This window comes from Salvelinus sp. IW2-2015, linkage group LG14 (genome assembly GCF_002910315.2).
Source record: "Salvelinus sp. IW2-2015 linkage group LG14, ASM291031v2, whole genome shotgun sequence".
Lineage (NCBI taxonomy): Eukaryota > Metazoa > Chordata > Actinopteri > Salmoniformes > Salmonidae > Salvelinus > Salvelinus sp. IW2-2015.
Genome location: NC_036854.1, coordinates 45,052,975 through 45,070,333, shown reverse-complemented (window position 1 = coordinate 45,070,333; position 17,359 = coordinate 45,052,975).

Here is a 17,359-nt window from a genome sequence, read left to right as displayed (position 1 = left end):
TCCAACCTATAAAACTGGGGTTTGGGTACATCCCACTTTCGTAGGTACGGTGCTAGAGTTTTTTCTCCTCTTTTTCCACAGTGTATTGAAATATAGCTAAGTTATGTACTAGTGTGACAATGCCCAATTATGTGTCGTAGCGATGAAAGTTACTAGTCTGTATGCATGCTTGATAGTCCATTTCTATTTCTCCGAACCATTACAGCAACTGATTTTTGTTTACACATTTTATCTCCGTTTTTCAGATTGGGAGTTGCCAAAACTTAAATAATTTAGTCTTACAATTTGGCGCATTTGACTTATCATTACAACACAAGTATTTCATGATGAAAGCTGTCTGTTTTGAATGTATATTACTAGATTGGAACAGCTACACACATTAATTGCCAACACTGCATCTTTCAGTGATTCTGGAACAGATTTGATGGATTGCACCGTAAAAAAAACGGCGTTATTTCACTCCCTCATTGGTCACTTGCGCTCTATTTAGAGAGGGTCTTCCTTACTCTCTCGTCTTACTATACACAGACATTTGGGAGGGCTAACTGAAGACCCATAGTTAATGTGTTTGCTGCTCGAGGGATTAAAGCTTTAAAAAAATAGGACCAGCCACAACATCAAAGTACACTATTACTGTACCTGTCCAAGAAGCCTTCGAAGTATGTTCCAGTAAGTTATTTTAGATTGTAGGCTACCATAGCTATTACAGCAACAAATGATCGTAAGTCTACGGACCTTACCACCGCTTCTTCACAATGTCACATGCTGGAGTCAAAATGCCAGTTTAATGTGTTGAGGGTGAATGTAATTGTTGGTCGGCGGTTTTGAATGTGTACGAGGTAACAAGCTAATCAGTAATCCAATGAGTCCGTCTGCAGTCCTGTGCCGTGGCGAGATCAGAGTATGATGTTTGCATTTCCAAACACCGCTAGACGAAGGGAGTTTAAAGTGATACGGGAACCCTAATCTTTATTGCTACCAGCCAAGGGTAATAAACCACAACGCTGAGGACCTACAGCCGCTCAGTGGACTACTTTCCATTTCCCTCCGAGTACACATAGACGCGAACGGCCGAGTTGATAGAAAAATAAAAAACAGGACGTTCGCGTATGGAAACGACCTTACTTAATTGCTCAGATAGAAACGAAACAGGGGGAGCAAGGTGGCCGGTACCTGACGCGGGTAATATTCAACGTGGAAGCTGCAAGAACTTTAAGGTGGCTTAGCTCTGATTCATTAACCGTACATTTTCAATAAACTGACCCCTATGTCGGACTTAGCCCTACCCATTACCCCACTCCCTTTAGAAATAAGGGTACAACGGATTGTCTCCTGGGTATGACAAAAAATATGCTAAAATAACAAGGTACCTGCAGGAGGTGTTACACACAAATGAGCTCAGGCAAATAAACCAAGGTACTAGCATTTCTTCAAACCTACACTTCCTTCATGCTGCAGGATAGAGTCATTGTGTGCAGTGCTCCCAATCAACTGGGCTACAAGCCCGCATGGGACCAGGTAGCGTCCTTGCTTCCCTGGCCACCCGTTTGGGTATGGCCCTCCTACGGCAACTCTCTTCCACGTCTCCTTGATTGTTTACTGGCCTTCTCCTCCACTCAGGTCAGCGCCTCCCAATATGCGCTGGGTACGACCCACTACAAAGCTATACAGGAACAGGCAAAACGCTTCCGTTGTCCAACGACGATCCACGGCCGGGCAGATTGGAGCGTCAATGCTCTTCTGGCCATAGTTCACGCTGGGATGAGCAATGCTAAACCTGAGCACTAGTGGTGTGTGGCGAGGTTGAGCCAAACTCTCGCTCATACTAAAAGACACATAGAAGCCCCCAGTGGAGGTAAAGCGGAGCCCTACCGTGGGAGCGGGGAGCGGCGGCGACCAGCGCGCAGGACCTTGGCAAAAAGCCCAAAAGTGACCAAAAAGATGCAGGGTCAGCCAGGAAGCATGAGAACTGAGAGTGGCAAGCTCTCCTGGTCCACGCACCTTTGCAAGACCGCCAGTCACTCCTCCGTACTTCAGGGAACAGAGGACACATCAGGGGGGGTTGTCCTTAGTCAATACTGCCTATAATTTATGTTGTTCCACCTTTGTGTCAATTAATTGCCAGAGTGTCCTGGCACAACGCTAGCGATGCTGATTAATTTATCGTTCTCAGATCCGCTGTCTGCCTTCACTAAAGGTGGGACAAAGTTTTTGATTTCACGAAGCCAGCCTAAGTGACTTGGACTCTGGAAACGTTACATTGTGTTGGCGTTTAAGTGTTCCGTCTTTTTTGTTTGAGCAGTCGTACTCTATATTTTAAGTCCAAACTTAATTCTGGTCTATGAAATAATTCCCACTAGGACTATTCCCAAACTGATGGGTTCATGTACTATATATAGTACTATGAGAGTAGAGAAAATAGGTGCTTCTGGCTTTAGCCTTTAAGTAATTTGAGCGCAACAAGGGCAAATTTTATGATAATTAATATTCACCAAGTGAGAATTATGCTAGCCCAGTACGACTAATTTAAGGCCAGAGAGAAACATGCTTTCAGGGTATTTGGCAATTCTACTCCACCCCTGGCATAGTAGCAGCGAGTGCGTGTGGGCTCACTTTCTCCCTGTAGTTTTTGCTCCGCCATGCCCCCCGTGTATATTGTTCTGTAAGCAGTAATTATCCCAAGTAGGGATGACCATCCAGTGCGTAGATCAGGAAAGACTGCGATCTTACCATTCTATTCCAACATACCAACTCGGTGCAGTTAGCTGGTTTAGAGTGGGCAATAAAAACTATAACATTGAATGGTATAAAAGGATGCTCCTTTCTTGAACACCAAAACATTTCATGACCTAATAACAACAATAAAAAGTAAAGTAGTAAACAAAGATAGAGACACGGACTTTACTTCTCCTGCTATATTGAGTTATAAATTAAACTATGGGCACGAACGCACACTAAAAGCTTGACACCCACTCTTTTACAGATCTACCACTATTTTATGATTGGTGGTCATGCAATTAGACATAAAATTCTCGGCTTGAAATAAGGGAGAGAGCTTGAAATAATTCACCAGTACCCTATTAGTTTAACTTGACAGTGGCTACCGATGAGGTGCTAATAGTGTTAACATGGATACAAATGTTGTTAAAAAAAGATTAAAGTGAAAGGATCCATCGTGCATATACAAACTCGAAGAAACTCATAGAATATCAAGTTGAAATTAAATGATAACGGTTGCGTCTGTAGAGTTTCGGACGCTGTAGCGGTTCAGATCCGTGCACATGGTATCCAAGACGCAGACGGATAGCGAGCGCTCTGGCCGAGAAGATTGTCTTTTTTTTTTGGTTTAGTGTTTTCTCCGCCCCAAAGAAAAAATTTTTTTCAGAGCCCAACTATTTGATTTAAATATAAGCATAGGCCTAGCAATGGTTACAAACTGAAGACACAGCTATATTGGTACCAGACTCCACAGGCAGGTTTTTAATGAATTTCCCAGGTATGTTCTAACAAGACCAACAAAGACCCGGAGACAAGATTAGTGGAGTGCGAAAAAAATAAGCCATGCTCAGTATTGTGCTACCCTACAAAGCAAGCAATAGGGATGATGTTGTCTGGCTCTGTCTGCACGAGACCTGTGAAACTATATTATTTAAGGAGACTCCTCTCGTCCTCCACTCGAACTCACTACCAGTCATCCCTATATTAGGATATGACTCTGGTTGATATTTTGATCCAGTATAAAAGACACCTGTCCATAACAAAACCTCAAAACGAAATATGTCACCAAACATTCCTCCAAAACTCCACTGGGAGATTGCCCAGCGAGACCACAATAGAGGCTGTCAGAAGGACAACCAGAAACAAAAATCTGAGTAGGAACTCATTGACTGCCCCAAAGGCTGGGGTAAGGACTGCAATCATAAGCAACCTCTGCTGATTAAGCAGGCTAGGTTGTGGAAAAAAGAAATGGCATACTTTTGGAGCGTAAGCCAAACTCTCCTTAGAGATTAATATTGACAGAACATACTAAGCACCGAGAACGCAGCTGATACACTCTCCAATCGATCGCCTCTCCTGACCGTGGAACAATTGAATTTCTTCACCACCGATTTGGGGTTCATTTGAGAGAGAAAAAATCAGGTCCTTTGAACAAAGAACGGTGAGTATTCATATGCTCAATAGAGACAGGAGTATAGTACCTGGGGGGTATTTCGTCGGGAAGCTGCCTTAAGGTGGTGCTATCGATTATAAAGTACATTTCTAAAACTGCCTTTTCAGGACCTTGCACCATACACTCTAGAATAAGGGTACGAGGATTGTTTCCCTGGGTTACAAATACTGTAACAAAGTAACCTTCCAGATACCAATGAATCTGCTCCAGGTACGAATCCTCACAGTAGGAGCGTCAAGTGAGTCACTAGAGTGGAAACAATCCCAGAACCACACGGGGACCTAGTGAATGACCTGCAGAGAGCTGGGACCAAAGTAACAAAGCCTACCATCAGTAACCACTACGCCGCCAGGGACTCAAATCCTGCGGTGCCAGACGTGTCCCCTGCTTAAGCCAGTACATGTCCAGGCCCGTCTGAAGTGTGCTAGAGAGCATTTGGATGACCAGAAGAAGATTGGGAGAATGTCATATGGTCAGATGAAACCAAAATATAACTTTTTGGAGGACAAAAGATGCTGAGTTGCATCCAAAGAACACCATACCTACTGTGAAGCATGGGATGGAAACATCATGCTTTGGGGCTGTTTTTCTGCAAAGGGACCAGGACGACTGATCCGTGTAAAGGAAATAATGAATGGGGCCATGTATCGTGAGATTGAGGTGAAACTCCTTCCATCAGCAAGGGCATTGAAGATGAAACGTGGCTGGGTCTTTCAGCATGACAATGATCCAAACACACCACCCGGGCAACGAAGGAGTGGCTTCGTAAGAAGCATTTCAAGGTCCTGGAGTGGCCTAGCCAGTCTCTAGATCTCAACCCATAGAAAATCTTTGGAGGAGTTGAAAGTCCGTGTTGCCCAAACAGCCCAAACATCACTGCTCTAAAGGAGATCTGCATGGAGGAATGGGCCAAAATACCAGCAACAGTGTGTGAAAACCTTGTGAAGACTTACAGAAAACATTTGACCTCTGTCATTGCCAACAAAGGGTATATAACAAGTTTAAGATAAACTTTGTTATTGACCAAATACTTATTTCCACCATAATTTGCAATTAAATTCATTAAAAATCCTACAATGTGATTTTCTGGATTTCTTTTTCTCATTTTGTCTGTCATAGTTGAAGTGTACCTATGATGAAAATTACAGGCCTCTCTCATCTTTTTAAGTGGGAGAACTTGCACAATTGGTGGCTGACTAAATACTTTTTTGCCCCACTGTATATATACACTTCACTGTGGATAAGAGGCTGAAATACCTGTCATGCTTTTCAGTTTGCTGAAATATGACTTGTTTCACATTTGTCTCCAGCAATCATAAGGTAGAATAGATCTAAAACCATTGTAATTTTTATTTACAATTCGCTTAACCAAACAGATTACTCATTTACCTAGCTCTTATCAATAGCTCTTCAATTAGTAAATTACAGTGCATGGAGAATGGTGTAATTTATAAAAAAGTAAGTATATTTTTTCCCACATGGAACCTGCAGGTTCGATAGACCTTATTCAAGGATTCTCCGCACGTAAAGGTGGTGGTTCAAAGGTGGTGGTGGCAAAGTTCAAAATACAGCATATTTGTAATGACACCTCCACAACACCATTTCTTTGATCTCCAGTTTCTGTGGCTTGAGGCAGCTTGACGTACAAGTACACCCTCTGGACAGGACACTAGTATATCGCAGGGTCTTACCCCATAACTATCTCCTAAATGATGAGTGCCAATCAGAGACTCATCAGGTCCCATTTCCACAGTCTTTGGTATGACTCAGCCAGGGTGGACACTWACCACAAGGCCACTGAGTTGGTCATGGGATAAATAATAGGTGTTAATTATTAAACCTAATTAGGTCTGAGTTGTGTTTATTAATACAATATATTTGCAGAATTGCATAAATCTGGAAAGACCTTCGTTTGCGTTGTGGTTAATCCAGATAGTATTGTTTCGACCACACACAGTGGCTTGCGAAAGTATTCAACCCCCTTGGCATTTTTCCTATTTTATGGGGGTTTGTATATTTTTTTTTTTACACAACATACCTACCACTTTGAAGATGCAATTTTTTTCTTCTTTTGGACAGATACTCCAATCTCCGCTGTGGAGCTATGCAGCTCCTTCAAGGTTATCTTTGGTCTCTTTGTTGCCTCTCTGGATAATGCCCTCCTTACCTGTTCTGTGAGTTTTGGTGGGCGGCCCTCTTTGCAGGTTTGTTGTGGTGCCATATTCTTTCCATTTTTTAATAATGGATTTAATGYTGCGCCGTGCGATGTTCAAAGTTTCTGATATTTTTTTATAACCCACCCCTGATCTGCACTTCTCCACAACTTTGTCCCTGACCTGTTCGGAGAACTCCTTGGTCTTCATGGTGCCATTTTCTTGGTGGTACCACTTGCTTAGTCGTGTTGCAGACTCTGGGGCCTTTCAGAACAGGTATATATATACTCAGATCATGTGACACTTAGAATGCACACAGGTGGACTTTATCTAACTAATTATGTGACTTCTGCAGGTAATTGGTTGCACCAGATCTTATTTAGGGGCTTCATAGCAAAGGGGGTGAATACATATGCACGCACCACTTTTCAGTTTAAATTTTATTTTTTTATTTTTTMYAAKKAAMWAWTTTTTTTCATTTCACTTCACCAATTTGGACTAATTTGTGTATGTACATTACATGAAATCCAAATAAAAAATAAATGTAAATTACATGTAATGCAACGAAATAGGAAAAACGCAGAGGGGGATGAATACTTTTGCAAGGCACTGTATTCATTAGCATCCATGAAATAARCATGAACATTAAGTAATGTGCAGATTTGAGTTGTATGTATCAAAATATGTGAAATGAAAAAACATTTTGTMGCAGAATTCCGAGGTCTGTTTCTACCACATCTTCACGAGTCTCCAATGTCTGGTAATGTTCTCCCATTTTCTCCAACAAAAAGGAAACCCAGCAAATAATGGAATAAATCAAGTTACAGGCTCAGGCTCCACAGTCAGTTCAGTGAACACTGTCCCTGTCTTGCTCTGTTCTGCCATAGCTATGGACTGAGATTTTTTCTACATCCATCAGTCCCCATACAATATCACCCCTCAGTGCAGCAGAAGACAGTTGCACTGAGAAACGACTAGGCTATATTTATTCATCAGGGCTATCTGGTTGTTGTTATTTGTGTGTGTGTGTGTGTGTGTGTGCATGCGTGAAATGCACAAATGCTTTCTCCCCCAGCTGCATTTCAGCAACTCAGTGCTTTGCTCGATTAAAAAAAAATCCCTGGCTGGCATTACCTTCCTTGGGTAATACAGTTGTCCTGTGTATAGCTTTGTGCTGCATCTGGTATGAGAAGTGGATWTTTTTTTTTTCATAGTACAAATCACATAGCCAATGCGCCCTCTCCAAACTCATATAGCTCTTGAAATTAAAGGATGATGCCTAGGCTGATTTGCATTAATAAAATGAGTAAGTGTTTCAGTTTAGTTTCAGCTCCAAGTATTTCAGTTTCAGCTTGATTACAGATGTTATTAAAGATCAGCAGTGGAACCCTATTCCTTATACACTGAAAAAAGAAAGGATCTAAAATGGTTCTTCCTCAGCTCTTAAGGTTCCATGGAAAACTCTTGCCAGATAAACCTTTGAGTTAAGTGTGGGGTTCTTGACTTGGCACCTACAGTTCTTCAGAATTCTAAAAGGTTCTTGAAATGTATGGGAGCCTGCGGATGTGTACCTTTCATGGTACACAGAACATTGGCCAGTGTTATCTACACTGTAAAAAACGTAACTTGTTTTTACGGTAACTTACTGGCAGGCTTAAATTGCTTCTTTACAGTAAGGTAGTGTTAAAATAAAAGTTTCTTGGGAATTTACGGTAACATACCATACTTTTTTTACAGTAACTTACAGGTAACTGGCAGTCACTAAGTTACTGTAAAAACAAGTTATATTTTTTACAGTGTATTGTTGGTTTTTCAGTGTAACAATTCCAGTGTTGATTCAAGAGTTACATTAAAACTGTAAAGAGTTAAATTAAGATAAGTGGTGTAAAATAACCCCAGTGTTGGTGTTAATAACCAGAGCTGAACCAGAACCACAACCATCTTTATCATATTTCCCAGCATTGCAGATCGATTTTTAGAATTGTTTGTTTCAATATCTATGTTTGTCACGTTTGTTGTTAGAATGAAGGGACCAAGGCGCAGCGTGCGTAGAGTTCKACATTATATTTAATAATGAAACTTACAACCAAAACAACAAAGAATATAACAAACGTGCTCAAGGCAACTATACAAAAACAAGATCCCACAAAAACCCAGTGGGAAAAGGCTGCCTAAATATGATCCCCAATCAGAGACAACAATAGACAGCTGCCTCTGATTGGGAACTATACCAGGCCAACATAGAAATGAGAAAACTAGACTACCCACCCTAGTCACACCCCTGACCTAACCAAATAGAGATAAAAAAGGATCTCTAAGGTCAGGGCGTGACAATGTTTTCATGTACATTGATTGAATAATTAATATTCTACTATATATATATATATTCTGCCTTCGGAAAGTATTCTGACCATTGACTTTTCCCACATTTTGTTACGCTACAGCCTTATTCAAAAATGGATTACATATTTCTTAAATCCTCAGCAATCTAACACAAATACCCCATAATGACAAAGCGAAACATTTTTTTATGAAATTTTTGCAAACGTATTCAAAATAAAAAACAGAAATACCTTATTACATAAGTATTCAAACCTTTGCTATGAGACTCAAAAGTGAGCTCAGGTGCATCCTGTTTCTATGATCATCCTTGAGATGTTTCTACAACTTGATTGGACTCCACCTGTGGTAAATTGGACATGATTTAGAAAGGCACACACATGTCTATATAAGGCCCATAGTTGTCAGTGCATGTCAGAGCAAAAACCAAGCCATGAGGTCAAAGGAATTTTCCGTACAGCGCCGGACAGGATTGTGTCGAGGCACAGATCTGGGGAAGGGTACCAAACATTTCTGCAGCATTGAAGGTCCCCAATAGCACAGTGGCCTCCATCATTCATAAATGGAAGAAGTTTGGAACCCACCAAGACTCTTCCTAGAGCTGGCCGCTGAAATAGCTGTGCAGCGACGCTCCCCATCCAACCTGACAGAGCTTGAGAGGATCTGCAGAGAAGAATGGAGAAACTCCCAAATACAGGTGTGCAAAGCTTGTAGCGTCATACCCAAGAAGTTTCAAGGCTGTAATCGCTGCCAAAGGTTGCTTCAACAAAGTACTGAGTAAAGGGTCTGAATACTTATGTAAGTGTGTTATTTCAGTTTTTTTAATACATTTGCAAAAACGGCAATATGGGGTATTTTGTGTAGATTGGTGAGGGGGGAAACAATATTTAATACATTTTAGATTAAGGCTGTAAAGTAACAAAGTGGAAAAAGTCAAGGGGTCTTAATACTTCCCGAATGCACTGTAGCTCTGTGCATGGAGGTTTAAAAACCTGCACTTTCAGTTAGCGTCTGCCCTGGAGAGATATATCAAAATCTATCACTGACATTAAATGGGAGTAACTTGTGTCATGTGTGAAAACATTTGCACACACACCACACACACACACAATGTTCATTGTCATGCATGTCAAACAAGTGATRCAGAGTATACATTAACATACATACAGTAGGGTAGGTTGTCAGGGTGTTCTATAGCTGATATTTTCTTGCTATTTTCAACTTAAGTGGTTGCAATGGCAATCGTAGTATCTATACTGCACTGCCAGCTGCAAGATGTTTAAGGCAACACCTTATAAACTCAGCAAAAAAAAGAAGCGTCAACTGCGTTTATTTTCAGCAAACTTAACATGTGAGAATATTTGTATGAACAAAATAAGATTCAACAACTGAGACATAAACTGAACAAGTTCCACAGACATGTGACAAACAGAATTGGAATAATGTGTCCCTGAACAAAATCAAAAGTAACAGTCAGTATCTGGTGTGGCCACCAGCTGCATTAAGTACTGCAGTGCATCTCCTCCTCATGGAKTGCATCAGATTTGCCAGTTCTTGCTGTGAGATGTTACCCCACTATTCTACCAAGGCACCTGCAAGTTCCCAGACATTTTTGGGGAGAATGGCCCTAGCCCTCACCCTCCYATCCAACAGGTCACAGACGTGCTCAATGGGATTGAGATCCGTGCTCTTCGCTGGGCAWMGCAGAACAATGACATTCCTGTCTTGCAGGAAATCACGCACAGAAAGATCAGCATGGCTGGTGGCATTGACATGCTAGAGGGTCATGTCAGGATGAGCCTGCAGGAAGGGTACCACATGAGGGAGGAGGATGTCTTCCCTGATGCTGTGACACACCGCCCCAGACCATGACGGAACCTCCACCTCCAAACCGATCTCGCTCCAGAGTACAGGCCTCGGTGTAACGCTAAATTCGCCGATAAACGCGAATCCGACCATCACCCCTGGTGAGACAAAACCACGAGTCATCAGTGAAGAGCACTTTTTGCCAGTCCTGTCTGGTCCAGCGACGGTGGGTTTGTGCCTATAGGTGGCGTTGTTGCCGGTGATGTCTGGTGAGGACAACAGGCATACAAGCCCTCAGTCCAGCCTCTCTCAGCCTATGGGCACTCATGGAGGGATTGTGCATTCCTGGTGTAACTCGAACAGTTGTTGTTGCCATCCTGTACCTGTCCCGCAGGTGTGATGTTTGGATGTACCGATCCTGTGCAGGTGTTGTTACACGTGATATTCCACTGCGAGGGCGATCAGCTYTCCGTCCTGTCTCCCTGTAGCGCTGTCTTAGGCATCTCACAGTACGGACGTTGCAATTTATTGCCCTGGCCACATTTGCAGRCCTCATGCCTCCTTGCAGCATTCCTAAGGCACGTTCACGCAGATGAGCAAGGACCCTMGGCATCTTTCTTTTGGTGTTTTCCAGAGTCAGTAGAAAGGCCTCTTTAGTTTCCTAAGTTTTCATAACTGTGACCGTAATTGCCTACTGTCTGTAAGCTGTTAGTGTCTAAATGACCGTTCRACAGGTGCATGTTCATTAATTGTTTATGYTTCATTGAAGTATGGGAAACAGTGTTGAAACACTTTACATTGAAGATCTGTGAAGTTATTTGGATTTTTAKGAATTATCTTMGAAAGACAGGGRCCTGAAAAAGGGATGTTTCTTTTTTGCTGAGTTTATATAGGGTAATTCAATATTCAACGTCATTCTCCGAATGTGTCCCAAATGGTACACTATTCCCTATTTAGTGCACTACTTTTGACCCAAACCCATGAGGATCTAGTCAAAAGACATGCATTATATAGGCAAAAGGAGTGCCATTTGAGATGCTGCCTCTGAGAATCGGATGCWTGTCTGAGTCAAGTTGCCGTGCTGCTGGCTTCATGGTTTTGATAGATGGAGAGATAATTGATTTACCTCCCCTTCATTTCCATATATCAGAATGTAGTAAGCAAAAATCAAAGCCCCACTTTCTAATCCAATGTTTCACATACAGCTAAATAGCTGCTTCTGAATCTTGGCCTTTGAAGCACAACTTAGCTACAGTAAGACTGTAGCCAGTGGGAGGTGGATTATTTTTTTTCTCGGATGTAAATTGCAAATACAGATATCAAATGAAGAGTTTCATTCCAAAAAGCTATAKATCCATTTTCAAAGTTGTTAAATTTGTTTGTGATTTAAATACAAGATAAGAACATTCCATTCCAGCTAAACAATGGATATATAAAGTTTTGCAACAWAACCCATTTAATACACATCAAAATTATTGTAAAYTACCWGTCAAAAGTTTGGACACCTACTCATTCAATGGTTTTCTTTATTTTACTATTTTCTACATTGTAGAATAATAGTGAAGACATCAAAACTATGAAATAACACATATGGAATCATGTAGTAACCAAAAGTGCGAAATAAATCAAAATATATTTTATATTTTTCAAAGTCGCCACCCTTTGCCTTGACAGTCTTTGCACATTCTTGGCATTCGCTCAACTAACTCCATGAGGTATTCACCTGGAATAAATTTCAATGAACAGGTGTGCCTTGTTTAAAGTTCAGTGTGGGAATTTCTTTCCTCCTTAATGCGTTTGAGCCAATCAGTTGTGTTGTGACAAGGTAGTGGTGGTATACAGAAGATAGCCCTATTTGGTAAAGATCAAGTCCATATTATGGCAAAAACAGCTCAAATAAGAAAAGCGAAAACAACAGTCCTTAATAACTTTTGAGACATGAAGGTCAGTCAATACGGGACATTACAAGAACTTTGAAAGTTTCTTCAAGTACCAGTCGGAAAAACAATCAAGCGGTATGATGAAACTGGCTCTCATGAGGTCCGCCACAGGAAAGGAAGACCTAGAGTTTCCTCTGCTGCAAGAGGGTAAGTTCATTAGAGTAGATTGTAGTCCAAATAAATGCTTCACAGAGTTCAAGTAACAGACACATCTCAACATCAACTGTTCAGAGGAGAATGTGGAAATAGGCCTTCATGGTTGAATTTGCCTGCAAAGGAAACCACTACTAAAGGACACCAATAAGAAGAAGAGACTTGCTTGCTCCAAGAAACATGAGCAATGGACATTTTACGGTGGAAATCTGTCCTTTGGTCTGATGAGTCGAAATTTAAAGATTTTGGTTCCAACTGTCGTTTCTTCATGAGACGTGGAGTAGGTGAACGGATGATCTCTGCATGTGTGGTCCCACCGTGAAGCATGGAGGAGGTGTGTGTGTTGGGGTGCTTTGATGGTGACACTGTCAGTGATTTATTTAGAATTCAAGGCACACTTAACCATCATGGCTACCACAGCATTCTGCAGCGATACACCATCCCATCTGGTTTGCATTACCATGTATTGTCACTGTCACCCCGCTCCTCCGCCTCTCTCCACGGGCTTCCAGTTGAAGCTCGCATCCGCTACAAGACATGGTGCTGCCTACGGAGCTGTGAGGGGAACGGCACCTCCGTACCTTCAGGCTCTGATCAGGCCCTACACCCAAAACAAGGGCACTGCGTTCATCCACCTCTGGCCGCTCGCCTCCCTACCTCTGAGAAGTAAGTTCCGCTCAGCCCAGTCAAAAACTGTTCGCTGCTCTGGCACCCCAATGGTGGAACAAACTCCCTCACGACGCCAGGTTCAGCCGGAGTCAGATCAACCCACCTTCCGGAGACACTGAAACCCCACCTCTTTAAGGAATACCTAGGATAGGATAAAGTAATCCTTCTAACCCCCCCCCCCTTAAAAGAGTAGATGCCTATTGTAAGTGGTTGTTCCACTGGATATCATAAGGTGAATGCACCAATTTGTAAGTCGCTCTGGATAGAGCGTCTGCCTAAATGACTTAAATGTAAATGTTAAATGTATTTATCAACAGGACAATGACCCAAACACACCTCCAGGCTGTGTAAGGGCTATTTGACCAGGAAGGAGAGCGATGGAGTGCTGCATCAGATGACCTGGCCTCCACAATCACCCGACCTCAACCCAATTGAGATGGTTTGGGATGAGTTGGACCGCAGAGAGAAGGAAAAGCAGCCAACAAGTGTTCAGCATATGTGGGAACTCCTTCAAGACTGTTGGAAAAGCATTCCTGATGAAGATGGTTGAGAGAATGCCAAGTGTGCAAAGCTGTCAAGGCATAAGGTGGCTACTTTGAAGAGTCTAAAATKTATTTAGATTTGTTTAACACTTTTTGGTTACATTATTATTTCTAAGTGTTATTTCATAGTTTTGATGTCTTCACTATTATTCTACAATGTAGAAAATAGTAAAATAAAGAAAAACCCTTGATTGAGTAGGTGTGTSCAAACTTTTGACTGGTACTGTATATGAATAAAACAAAAAACAACCATCTGTAATATTTACAACACACAAAGGTAGCCATAAGCGTTCATTTCTGATGGAAAAATGTCAATGTGAAAATTTGCTGGYTATAGCGTTTTTGAAATAAACMGTTCAAATGGACATGTTCAATGGTGTTCAACCTCTTCTTTCCCAGCCACCCCCTCCAAAAAGCAAATGTGCGACCCACAGACCCACATACATTAGCAAAACTTGTTTTCTATATYCAGTACGTCTTGACATCATCAGGATCCCTCTTTTCAACAGTTATCTATCTGGATTTTATTAATTATAATTATATGCATTTAATCCTTTCCAGATAACTGGGCCCAGGTGAATGATAATGGCAAGGYTAAATGAATAGATTGGGAAGATATTTTTTCATTATTTTGACCTCCCCACATTATAATTGGAAGAGAAAGTGTAAACTTTAACATAGGGTACTAGCTAGAAAGGTAACTCCAAACACATTTTCGCCAAGAGCAGCTGTTTAGCTGGTTAGACAAAGGTTAACTTTGTGTTGGCAACAATACACTATGTCCAAGTCAAGAAAGATTACCAGCAGCCAGCGCCACTTGCAGCACTGGTAGCCTATTCAAGGGTATTTTCAAAGGCTATGTCAGATACTCCAATGAGTGTAATTGGCTCAAATGATTGTAATTTTTTACAATATTAGAAGTTCATAAATAAAGTTGACATCATGAGAAATAAGATATTGTCACGGCCGTCAAAAGGAGGAGACCAAGGCGCAGCGTGGTATACGTACATTCTTCTTTATTATAAGAATGAACACTGAACAAAACTAACAAAATAACAAAACAAACCGTGAAGCMATACAAATGAGTGCTGACAGGCAACTACACATAGACAAGAACCCACAAACACCAAAGGGAAATGGCTACCTAAATATGATCCCCAATCAGAGACAACGATAAACAGCTGCCTCTGATTGGGAACCATATCAGGCCACCATAGACATATAAATCACCTAGACCTACAACAACCCTTGACATACAAAAACCCTAGACAATAAAAAAACTAACGTACCCACCCTAGTCACACCCTGACCTAACCAAAATATAAAGAAAACAGAGATATCTCAGGTCAGGGCGTGACAGATATTCYCCTTCGTTCTACTATAGGTATATAATTAAACACGTGCTTATTATGTTGTTGCTAGTGARATTCCTAAAGACGTTGAAATAAAAAATATATTTTTCACTGATTTTATTTGTATAATTTTTTGGGGACCCCCTGCAGTACCTCTGTGGACCCCCGGGTGAATACCGCTGGACATGTTCATTACATTTTGCCATTGTGCTTTGTTGTTTGAGAAGCTTCAATGTTCTTGGATTGTCACCAACTCCTTCAAATAATAACTGTTTTCKAGATCTCACCCTATTACCTATTCTTTAGTGTACTTCTTTTGACCAGGGCCATAGGGAATAGGGTACCATTTGGGACTSAGACTTATATTTCAGTCAGATGTACAGTAGGTACTAGCTTTTTAAGCTGTTTGTTTGTTCACTCACACAACTGTTTAAAGCCAACACCTATAATCAACAGGTGCCGAACAGTCTGGCAAATATATTGCTTGCTAGGTCTTGGCTTCACTCCAAATACAACCTGTCTAAATCTCTCTCGTTCTCTCTCTCTCTCGTTCTCTACACCCTTCTGATCTCTCCACTCTTCCCCCACCTATTCCTTCGCTCTCTCCTTCTCTTTCTATTTCTCTCATTCAAGGCCACCCATCTCTACACAGCAGTAAATATAATTATGGATATAACTTAAGGAGATTCATCACCTTGTGTTAGCTTTAAGACACTGTGCCGGTAGGCAGAGGAAACTACCAGTCACAAATGGCACATTATAACATTTCTAGTGTGTTACTTTTGGCATAAGGTTCTGGTCAAAAGTAGTGCACTACTGTATGTAGGGAGTAGGGATCCATTTGGGACAATYTCAAACACAAGCCACCTACCCCAGGGTGCCCAGTTTGCTGGTGTTGGTTGGTTTTCAAGACCACCTGCAGTAAATAAAACAAATAAGCGTTTGTTCTTTCCATTAAAGCTCTGCTTTAATTGGCAATAAAAGCAAGTGATCACTTTCGATGAAGCGTTTGTTACCAACCCACGTTACGCTTAAGAACTAGTATCTTAGCTGACTGCTCTGTTTAAATAAYTCCTCTACTAAGAGTAGATTAGAAAATAATTGTACAGTTGTTGTTTACTCATGAAATGTCAGTTTGAAGATTGCATAGCTGGGTGATAATGAGAAGAAAATGAAAGGTGAAAATTCTCTGCAACGTCCAAATAGCTCATCAGCTATTATTGTCTTTTTTTGTAATAGAAACCGTGAGAATAAAAAAGTTATATCTGGATTGTGTTCAAAACACAGCAAAAAGTTGAATGAACCTTCAAAACACACTTTGTTGAATGAAAGTTAACTTCTGATCCCAAGTAGCCCACTATGCATCTACTGCATCCACCAATTGATTACCAATGTAGAGTATAGCAACAGAACTGTACTCTTGGCCTGGTGAGGTGGAATATGTAAACAGATGGACTTTACTTGATTGTAGGATGTAATTTAATTTTGAACCAGCAGAAGGTACATCCAGGCTCCCCAAAAAACAACTTAATGAGTACTTTTTATCTGCGGGCTAGCAATATGCTTTGTGTAGCTAGGAGTGGATTTATGGTGTCAGGCTCAGTTGAAGACACCTGTTCACAGCATGAGATGCACAACTGATATTAATGTTGATCTGTAGGATCAAGGTGGAATGCCTCTGAACTGTAAAGCAAAAGTTGTGACGCATACTCTGAGATGAATAAAAACGCAATTAACTCATCTTCACCACCACCGTCTCTCTCTCTGTCTCTCTCTCTGTCTCTCTCTGTGTCTCTCTCTGTGTCTCTGTCTCTCTCTCTGTCTCTCTCTCTGTCTCTCTCTCTGTCTCTCTCTCTGTCTCTCTCTCTGTCTCTCTGTCTCTCTGTCTCTCTGTCTCTCTGTCTCTCTGTCTCTCTCTCTCTCTGTCTCTGTACACTGAGTTCAGTCGGCAAATTAAACTGAATGCAAAGCTTGCCTTGATGAATCCAGAAACAGAAGCATACAAAAAGTTACTTTGATGGAGGGTAATTTGTTTTGTTAAGACGCCATGCTGCTGCAGGGACAAATAAATCATATGAAAAATGTATGGACTGTAGGTCTCTGTAAATTACCTGCCAAAATGTTTCATGACTGGTAATATTCCAGCAACTGAAGGAGGGAGTTATATGCGCTTACATCTGAGCATAATTCCACAGTGATTTCTTCTCAGATTTAAACAGAGCTCATTAATTCA